The sequence below is a fragment of the Tamandua tetradactyla genome, chromosome 5 (assembly GCF_023851605.1).
Source record: "Tamandua tetradactyla isolate mTamTet1 chromosome 5, mTamTet1.pri, whole genome shotgun sequence".
Lineage (NCBI taxonomy): Eukaryota > Metazoa > Chordata > Mammalia > Pilosa > Myrmecophagidae > Tamandua > Tamandua tetradactyla.
The window spans coordinates 31,474,645-31,485,919 of NC_135331.1; the positions used below are offsets into that span (position 1 = coordinate 31,474,645).

Here is an 11,275-nt window from a genome sequence, read left to right on the forward strand (position 1 = left end):
TTTTTCTGAATTGATGCAAATGTTCTAAGAAATGATTATGATGATGAATATGCAACTATGTGATGACATTATGAATTACTGATTGTATCTTTAGAATGGAATGATCATAAGTTAAGAATGTTTGCATTTGTTTGTTGTTATATATATTTTTTAAATTAAAAAACCGCTTTGGGAGGAAAGAACTACATAAATGTTAGGAGTTATATTAATATTTAGATTTTTTATATTTAGCTATCAATGTGTTTTCCATAATCCATGACCAGAGTTCCATTTGCCTCTACCCAACTATAAACATCTTTTTTTTTTTTTACATGGGCAGACACCGGGAATCGAACCCGGGTCCTTGGGCATGGCAGGCAAGCATTCTTACCTGCTGAGCCACCGTGGCCCACCCAACATTTTAAGTAAAAATAACCACTGACCACCATCACCACCACCACCAACAACAAAATGGTGTAGCTAGTGTGAACAGTTTGACAGCTCCTTAAAATGTTAAACGTAGAGTTTCCATATGATTCAGAAATTCTACTCCTAGGTATATGTAATATTTCCCTGGCTGCTACAACAAATACCTTACAATGAGGTGGGGCTTAACAACAGGAATTTATTGGATTATGGTTTTAGAGGCTAAAAGCAAGGCTTCCTCCTGGGGACGCTATCTTCTGGCTGCTGGCAATATTTGGGGTTTCTTGGCTTTTCTGTCACATGGCAATGCACATAGTAGTTTCTTCTTTGTCTTCTGGGTTCCACTGACTTCTAACTTCTGAGTACTCCCCATGGCCTTCTCTGTAAAACCTCCAATAATAGGATTACGATCCATCTTGATTCAATTGGAAATCATACCTTAAGTGAAGTAACCTCATCAAAAGATCATATTTACAGGGCAGTGTGACGATGGCTCAGTGGCAGAATTCTTGCCTACCATGCCTAAGACCTGAGTTTGATTCCTGGTGCCTGCCCATGTTAAAAAGAAACAAATTGTATTTACAATGGGTTCATACTCACAGGAATGGATTATGATTAAGGACATGTTTTTGTTGGGTATTAACTCCATGCCACCACAATCCACAGGCTACCTCTGTACTCCAAAAAGACATGTTCTTCCCACATGCAAAAATACAATTATCCCATCATATCCCAAAAGCAAAGTCATTTTTAGAACAATGCTAAGTCCAAAGTCTCATCAAAATCACTTATGGGTGTGGTCTACCCTGGGGCAAAATTCCTCTGTCTGTGGACCTGTAAGATCTAGGAAAAAAAGTATCTGCCTCCTATATACAATGGTAGGACAGGCATAAGATAAACATTCCCATTCCAGATGGGAGAAATGGGTAGGAACACAGGGTCATGGGTCCCCAATATCTGAAACCCAGAAGGGTAATTCCATTACATTTCAGTCTGAGTATCATCTGTGGACCAATGTTTTATCCTCTGGGCCTGCTGGAGTGGCAACCTCACCTTTAGTCCTTGTACTACAGCCATGAAGGCCCCATCCTCTCCAAGGATCATTATGGTGGCCAGGTTCTCCGTGACTGCAACAATACAGGCCTCACCATCTCTGCAACTGAAGTGGCAGCCAGGCTCAACATGAATACTGGGGCCAGTCCCTCTATCTCTGAACACTGGGGTGTCAGCACTCTTTGAAAGGTGTATCTGCTCTTTCTAAGCACTGGGGTAGATGTATCCTTTCCACATATGTGGATAGGCTCTTTCTCTTGGCCCAAGGAGATCAATTCAGACCAGACCTGTGCTTCCATGGTTCTGTCCTTGAAGTCATTTTTCCTTCAATTCCTCCTTTCTCTGACCCTTTCAGTCTAAGCTGGTAGTGGTTCTGCTCATACAGATTTCACTAAAACCTTGTCAGCTCTGCATACAGTTCAAGTGAGTCCAAGCCATAGACAACAGAACCTTCCACAGATTCTTCCTGGATAACTGCATTTCCAAGCCTGACTTCCTCTGAGATAGCTGACTGGATCCATGTTCAGCTACACCCTCTTTAGCAAAGGGTTGTTCCATTAAACCTCACATGGAACCTTGTTCTCTGGGGAGTCAGTTCCCAAAAGTTCAGGAAGTCTCTGATAGAGCTGCTTCTGTCCCTAGTCTCAGAACACACTATAATAGGACAGGCTTAGAATTTTCAAAATCATCAACTGCTGATTCCTTTGTGCTTAAGAGTTAATTTTCAGCTTATCCCTTTCCACTCACATTTTCTATAAACTGCTAGGTAAAGCCAGGGGACATCTTCTACACTTAGCTTGGACATCTCCTCAGCTCAATATCCAAGTCCTTTGCTTTCCAGTTCTGCTGTCCACCCAACATCAGATGAAAATTTCCAATTCTACTGCCACTTTATAACAAGGATCACCTTTCTTCCAATTTCCTATAAGACACTCATCATTTCTTTCTAAAGCATCATCAAAAGTATCTTTAATATCCATATTTCTACCAACATTCTGTTCGTGACAAATTATGTGTTTTCTAAGACAACGCAAGCTTTCTCTATAGTTCTCACTCAATTTTGATCCCTCACAATTCTTCCAGCTTCTACCCATTACCCAATTCCAAAGCCATTTCCACATTGTTTAGGTATCTATAATAGCAGCATCTCAATTCTGGTACTAAAAACTGTACTAGTATCCCAGCTGCTAAAACAAACGTTGGCTTAACAGTAGGACTGTATTGGTTCGTGGTTTCAAAGGCTAGAACGCTTGCTTTATTTTGGAGTTGGTATTTGCTGGCTAGCTGGCAATCATTAGGGTTCCTTGGCTTTTCTGTCACATGATAATGCACACGAAAGCATTTTCTCCTTTTTCTTATGGATTCCATTGACTTCCAACTTCTGACTGCTCCCCATGGCTTCCTCTTTGTGGCCTTCTCTATAAGGCCTCTAGTAATAGGAAAGACCCATCCTGATTCAGGTGGGCCATACTTTAACGAGGTAATCTCATCAAAAGGTCCTATTTACAATGAATTCACACCCACCGGACTCGATTAAGTTTAAGAACATTTTTCTGGGATACTTACTTCAAGCCACCACACACACACATACACACACAGTACAACTGAAAACATGTTAATATAAAAACTCATACATGAATAGTTATGACAGCATTATTCATAATAGCCCCAAAGTGGAAATAACCCAAATGTTCATCATAGACAAACAAAATGTGGTGTATCCCTACAATGGAATATTAATCAGTCATAAAAAGCAACAAAGTACTGATACAAGGTAAAATACTGATGAATCATAAAAACATGCTTAGTGAAAGCAGCCAGACGCAAAAGGCCACATACTGTACGATTCCATTTATTATGAAATATCCAGAAAGTAGGTAAGGGTTGGCAGGGTTTCCACAGGGGCAGAAGGTAGATAAGGGTTGCCAGGGATTGGGGACGGTAGAGGATGACTGCTAACCCAGGGTTTCTTTTTGGAGTGAAGAAAGTGCTCTGGTATTAGATAGTGGTGATGGCTGCAGAACTTTAATATACTAAAACCCACTGAATTATATACTTAAAATGGTAAACATCATGTATATGAATTATCTCTCAATTAAAAGAAGTAGAACATTCATAAATTGTTGTTATATTTGCTGAAGTTCATTACATTTAGCTTTTATATGTACCTATGTCCTAATGGTAAGGTACATACAGACATCAGAAGGTTGAGCTGTCTGCCCCGACTCTTTGCAGACTCATTTGTCACCACTAAATTCTCATCCCACCCCCAGTCTCCAACCACATACCAAGCCTCTCACCATTATGCAAACACATACTGCTAAGCTGTTCCATACTTTCACACCTACGCCATGGCCGTTACCTTTGTTTGGAAAGTTTTGCATCTCTGTCTACCTTGCCCAATCCTTTTTTTTTTTTTTTTAATTAGAGAAGCTGTAGGTTTACAGAAAATTCATGCATAAAATACAGAGTTCCCATAAATCACCTTATTATTAAGACCTTGTATTAGTGTGGCACATTTGTTGCAATTGATGAAAGAATCTTTTTATAATTCTACTATTAACTAAAGTCTATGGTTTACTTTAGAGTTCACCGTTTGTGTTATATAGGCCTATGGATTTTTAAAAAATTTATTCTAGTAACACATACAACCTAAAGTTTCCCCATTTTAACCACATTCAAATATATATTTCAGTATATTAATTATGCTCACAATATTGTGCTACCATCACCAGCATCCATTAAAAATATGGAATGCTTCACAAATTTGCATGTCATCCTTGCTCAAGGTCCACGCTAAATTTCTGTATCATGCCAATTTTAGTATTATGTGCTACGAAAACAAGCACTACCTCATCCTATCTTATCTTTTAATACACAACGCAAATATCACCGGTGCTTGAAGCGTCTCCAACTTCCTCCTGCCCCATATCAGAAAGTGTTACTTTGTTCCTCTCTCTGCATGTACTTCTACAGTGGCATTTCTCACACTGTATGGGATTGATCTTGACCTGTGATGTCCACTTCTCTCCTCTTCCTTCTCTGCTCCAGACGGGAACCTCAGGGAGGCAGAGCCCACAACTTCTCTATTCTATCCTGTGCAGGAGTGTAATGGTTGGAATAAAGTAGGAAGAAAAGAAACTAACATTTACTGAATGTCTAATAATTGCTGGGCACGTACGCTTAACCTTTACAACTATCCTGTGAAGTATATATTACGCTACCATTTTGCAGATGAGACTGACATTCAGAAAGACTGAACAACTTTACTAAGGTCATGCAACTTGTTAAGCGATGGAAGTGAGACAGTGAGAGTAGAATAGGACTCTGCCTCTCAAATTCAGGGTTCCCCCTATGGGTACAGTGAGGTGGCTAGCAGCATAGGCTCTGGGATACATATTTTAGCTGTTTCACTTGTTAGCTTTCTGGCTTTAGGTAAATTGCTTAATCATGATTGTTTCTTCATCTGTGAAACGGGTGTCCACAATATAAGGCTATTGTAAAGATTAAATGGAAGAGTATATGTAAAGCTTTCAGAACAATACATGCCCACATACTGAATGCTCACTAAATGTTAGCTGTGATGTTTATTATGACCCCGCCACTGAGCTAGTGTTTGGTAAACGCTGGATGGCTGGATAAAATGTACATAATTCTATGCAGAGACTGCAAGATTATCCATCCCACGGTCAAGTCAGATTAGCATCTCTTAGGAATCCAGAAAGAGAATATTAAAGTCCTAAAAATAAAAACACTGAAGTAATTAACAGTTCAACCTTTCTGAAACTCTTTGAGCTAATGATAGCCACAAAATTGAGTGGAAACCAAGAACAAAAAAATTAAATTAAATTAAAATTAAAAAAAAAAACCCACAGGAAAAAAACTATTAAAAAAAATGGGTAGAAAAAAATATTTTTAACCCTATTTTCAGATAAATTGGATTTGCTTAAGTCACCCACAGCATAACAAGAGAAAAATCAGTATTCAGCTGGTCTCTGGCTTTTGTTTCTAGATGGTGGCAGTGATTATAATAATAATAATAGCTGAAGCAAACACTTCTACAGCTCTTAATAGGTATGAGGCACCCTTCTAATTGCTTTATATATATTAAAACTAATTTATTGGAGCAGTTTCTCCTATCAGATCCAAGGGAGCAGAAACTCTGAGTCAAAAACACGCTGCTGGCTGAGGAGAGAACCCCTCTAGGAATAGGGAGGGTTCCTCATAAATCTGATGACTCGTAAAGGTGACAAAAGGTTAGGCCATTCAATGTTGGAGAGGACAAGATCCTAGAAAGTGAAAATGTTTAACAATTGTCTGGGTGGCAACAGACCAGCTACACCTAGGCAGAATTTCTATTTCTAGTGTCAGAATAATAGGGAAGCTGCTGCCAATGCTGCATAAAACTCAAGAATATTCATCAGTGAGGCCGACTTCCCACTGAGCCATTAAGGTAAATGTGGAAGAAAGCTCCAATGGAAATATCCTTGGAAACTCAGAAAACATGCTGAGTGTTTGAAGCTGATACTTAACCTCTTCTTATTGAACTCAGAGTCCTGCCAGGCTGGAGTCAATCTGAGTTCACTTATGATACCTCTATGACACTGCTCACCTCTGCTAACAAGGCTTCAAAGAAGGTGAGAACGGCAGCAATCAGATCTTACGGTTGGGGATGGAATTTATAGTAATAGGATGTGGGTTTCTCTCATCCTGGCATTTCCTTCCAGCCAAAATTTGCATTCTATGATCCTGTTTGGGTTCTTTTTCTTCTTCTCTCTCCATTTTACTGACTCTCATAAAGGCTGAAGAATACATACTATAATATTTCTTAGTATTTCCTGGCATACAAATTCTTTAAAGGACATCTCTTAAGAGGAGATGGAATGGAGCCAATCATGGGAAGAGATGAGAAAGATTCAAGAAAGTTTCAAGAACAGCCCACATGACAGAGCAGAATGGGGGAGACAGGAGGGAACTGAGGTGACAAAGGGAAAACCAGTCCCTGCACAGAAGTACTCAATAACTGTTTGCTATCTAAAAGAATAAACAGCAACAGTAGGATGAAATAATAGGATCATGAGGGAGAACAAAGATATCGTCCCGCCTATTTTGTTGTTTCCCCACCTAGGACATATTTATTAATTTAACATCTAATTTATATATTATTTACATAATACAAATACCAACCACAACTGTGTATGATAAATTAAAAGTATTCATGCCATCACAATCAGAGCTTGGCAGACATGAAGTCATAAAAATGATTAAGGCCAAAGTGCTGCATCCCTACAGTTAACCAGCAGAGCCCATCTTGCCACGTGCCTGCCTAGACTAGGCCTGCCATCTGATCATGGTCGACGGAACCCACTCAAAACCTAAGTCTTTCCTTTGCCCATTTTCTCTACCTGACAGCTTAGAACTTCTTAAAGTTCCTTAAAACTCCCTGTTCCTAACAAATGCTCCTCACAACTTACGAAGCCTGGATTTGAGGCCTAGTTATTTACCTCTACTTTGAAACCCATTTCCTACCAACAGGACCTGGCTCCATGGTGTCCATATTCTCTCAATATGCTCATGAATGCGAAGGCTAGACCCAGTGTTTCTATGTGCCTTCCTGCCAGCATGCCCTTGTTCCAGTGCCTCCTAGCCCATCCCATTTACCTACTGTTACTCTGATTTTTCTGTCCAGTCAGCCCATCACTGGGCTTATGGGCGTACAGGCCAAATCAAATTGCTTATGGGCATTTCTATTTACGTACCTTACCTTTATATCAAATTCAAACCAACCAAAGCCAAATCCATTATCTGTCCCCAAACAAGCTCCCTTTTAAATTTCCCTGGCATGTCTTGACCATCGACTAATAAGAATGGATGTATAACAATATGAATGTTACAAGCCAGTAAGCCAAATCAGTGTACTGGGTACAATGTCAGCCCTGCTCATAATTTTTCCAACCACTGCCCTGCCATTCTCAGCTAAACTTCTTGAAGGAGTTGTTTGTTCTCACAGTCTCCCTTTATAACCTTTTCATGCCATAATCTGTACATTTTAGCTCCTTCACCACTAACCATAATTCTTCCTGACAAGGTCACCGATGGCCTTCTTTTTACTAAAATCCATGAACTCCTTTGAATTCTTATCTTTTTTGACATTCCTGGTAGCAAATGACAATGCTGGCCACTCCCTCTTCCCTGAAATACTCTCTTCCCTTAGCTTCTCTAACCCATCTTCTCCTGTTTATAATCTCAACCATCTCTGGCTATACCTTTTCAACCTCCCCCAAACCTACTTTTTTCCCATTCCTTATCCCAACAAATGACACCACCGTCTTCTAAGCTCTGAAGCCAGAAGCCAAATTCCTTAGTTTCTTTTACTTGCTAACTCCTGACATCCCAATCATGAAGTCCTGCTTACTCTTCTTTCTAAGTAGATTGCTTCTTGAACTGCCTACATTTATGAAGGACTTACTATGTGCCAGGCAATTGTATACTAAATGCTTTAATCCCACGAGACTATAAAGTAAATTTTTTTCTGATATTCATTTTTTACAGTAGTTCTACAACCACTATTTTATAGAAACATAATGCAAGAAGTATAGAGTTCCCATATAACCACCCCTCACACACACAGATTTCTTCTAAGAAACATTTTATTATTTCCAATTTTCAGATAAGGAAACAGAGGCATAGAGTGATTAGTAACTTGCATAAAGTCATATTGCTATTAAGTGGCTATGCAGGATTTAAACCCGGGTGGCCTGGCCTAGAGCCTGAGTTCTTTACCACTAACCAATTCTGTGTCCAGATCACCATTCTCTCTTATCTATATCATTGCAACAGCCTCCTCGCTGGTCTTCCAGCCTTCTCTCTTAACCTCTTCCAATTTCCCACCCTGTGACCAGAGTGATCTTTCTAAAACAAGTCTGACTCTGCCACATTCTGGCCTAAAACTCTTTACCAGCTCCTCAGTGTCTTCAAATGGCATTTAGGAACTTCCATAACCTGGATAGCAAGTTTTTACCTCTTTGGCTTCATGTTTTTTGTTTTTTTGCCTCATCTTTAATCATGACCTGAATGTTCCACATGCCACAATGACAGCCTGTACTTTCAGGCTCCTGCTCATCGTTTCACCTGCTCAAAACACTAACTCCTTCCTATTTTCAAGTTTTACTTTCTCTAACAAATCTTTTCTGACCTATTAAGACTAGGCCAGATGCCCTGCCTGTGAGCTCCCACAGCCGCAGTACAAATCCCTCCTATGGCATTTATTTTGCTATACTGTCACTGTCCACCTATTAATCTGCTCCTTCACAAGACTGTGAGCTCCTTAGAACAGGGACTTTGAAGGGATCATGGTTGTATTCTCAATACCCAGCTTAGTGTACACGCGGTGCACAGTAGATACTTAATATCCAGCAAATGAAGGGGTGCACAGGTGGTTCAGTGGTAGAATGCTCCCTGACACCTGGGAGATCCGGATTTGACTCCCAACCCATGCATCCCTCCCAAAAAAATTTCATTGAATGAATAAATCTTTATTATCTGTAATATACTCTAATACCTCCTTATATCTTACTCTATATGTTTTTATTTTTATCTGTGCTGTTTGATCTCTATAAACTTCAGTAAGTTTACTGAAGATTTATAGAGCTGTTTGTGCTGTTTGATCTCTATAAACTTCAGTAAGTTTACTGAAGACAGCAAATATACCCAGTATTTCTTCTAAATTAGAGGTCACTGACACAAATTCCCAATAACAACACCTAACAATTCAAGGCACAATGAATGCCAATAATCCAATGATGAAGGTCTCCCTCCCCCTGGATGAGAAAACTGAGTCATGGACAGTTTATAGCTTGCCCATATCATGGCCAGTAAGTGACAGAGCTGGAATTTGAATCCTGACAATGGTGCCCGTGGAAACTGAGAATTACACATGGTAAGTAACTTACACATGGTAAGTAACTTACCCAAGATTATATTGCAGTGCTGAGACTAGAACCAAGTCTTTCTAAAGCTTACATTCTGAACTATTTGATACACTGCTTCTCCTGCTTGAAAAGTCAGTGCTAAACTCATACTGGGTGTTGATAAATTTTAAAAGCTGCAGGGCCAGTTTACTGAGATTGAAGAATACCAGATCCCCTTCTAAAAGAGGCATAATTTTTGTTTACTGGGCAAATTCAGCTTAAATAGTGACACCCTTAGCAATAAGTTAATTTATAGTCTTTTAACTTTCTTTCCACAACACTGAAGACTGTTTTCATTTATGTAAAAGCAGTGTTTTCTAAGGCTGGCCTCTAAGTCAAAATCCACTCTCATTCAAGAATTTACTCTTCTCTTTATTTCTCAACACCAGAGATATATCCAAGTTCTCTGCTTTTGTGGCTCCTGTTTTTCAGTGTGGAATGTCTTATTTCTCAAAGTAACCTGATTTCAACAAGCCTTTCTGGCTGTTTACCTTTTTAAAAAATGTTCTCGTCTCTGTAAGTTTATTAGACTCTTTTTCCTTAAATGGCACTCTGCTTTCCCCCTTTATTTCAAACATTCATTCAACATCTAACTATGCATCAAGCACATACAAAATGTGCTAACTCACTGAAGGCCATACTCATTGAAGGCCGTATTTTTAAGGAACGTATGGGATTTAGAGATTTTGACTAGCATATTTTTTTTAATAAGTGTTATAAAGTCACCCCCTACTCAGTTTGCAATTATACACCAAAATGTCTTTCAGCACAATCTCAATAACTACTTCTACAACAATTCATATGTAGAGAATAGCTGGAGCCAACTCATTAGATCTTACTCCAGAGATTTTTATCAACACCGTGAACCTCTTTTGCTGACAAAAAAGGATACTTAAGCCTTTTAACATCTTTATGACTTCCTTACTAGAGCTCCCCCACTAACACATCTTGTTATCAAAACGAACTGCCCATGGCCCGCAGTCCAGGGTTTAACTTCCTCTGCCTGGAGCATGATTTTGCTTTGGCTCTCCTGTCTACAAACCCAAAGAATTTTCTCCCGGTGGGCTGCTGGAGCCCATTAACAATCTCCGTCAGTGTAGTATACCTCCAAGTTTCAGGATCTGAACAAACAGTAGCAAGAAGGGGCTTGTTAATTAACAGTTTAGAGGGCAGTGGTGAATTTGCTTCACTAAGCAGTCTCAGCCTGTACAGACTTTTGCCTTGTGCTGCTTCTTGTCTACACCCCAAACTCCTCATGCACATACTCAAGACCTCAGGGTTTCCACCAATTTTTCTGCCTCCCTCCTACTTGATAGCCTGGCTTTAATGTGGAATTAAATTATATATTTTTTTACAAAAAAAAAAAGAACTGCCCATCCTACTCGGGAAATGCTCTGGAGGCTATTTCCTGATTTAAGGATAAGCTTTGTCTCTCCGGATTATTTAATGCAAAACAGAGTCACACATCCCTAAATTACTTAGTAAAATATGAGTATTATGTTTCACAATGTTGGCTTCAAGGATATAAACAATTTAAGGTATTTGAGTAGCGGCATATTATTACTACAGTAATATTTCCAGAAGAATTTTGGCATAACTCTAGGCTAGAAAAGATGGCCATTTTGCACCAATACAGGACACAAAATTAAAACATGACCATCAAAAAAAAGACCAAGACATCGTCAGTGATGATGACAAGCACATCTCTGAACCAAATCTTACTAATGGACTGAAATCAAACACAGTCAGCACACTGTTCTAAAGAGTGAACTAAATTTCTCTTTCTGTCCCTTCCATGTCTGAAATTTGATTCCATGTCTGAAATCTGAATTTGAGTTCAAATTCAT

At 39.3% G+C, this 11,275-nt stretch overlaps 1 long non-coding RNA gene and 1 other non-coding gene across 3 annotated transcripts in view; both read right to left on the minus strand.

The window, feature by feature from the left end:
* The window catches only part of LOC143683954 (uncharacterized), an 83,574-nt gene that overhangs the window by 70,928 nt on the left and 1,371 nt on the right, over positions 1-11,275 (minus strand). The window lies entirely within an intron of this gene.
* On the minus strand, positions 4,202-4,307 carry LOC143685402 (U6 spliceosomal RNA). The gene has a single exon (XR_013176637.1). It is a non-coding gene; the product is annotated as a U6 spliceosomal RNA (small nuclear RNA).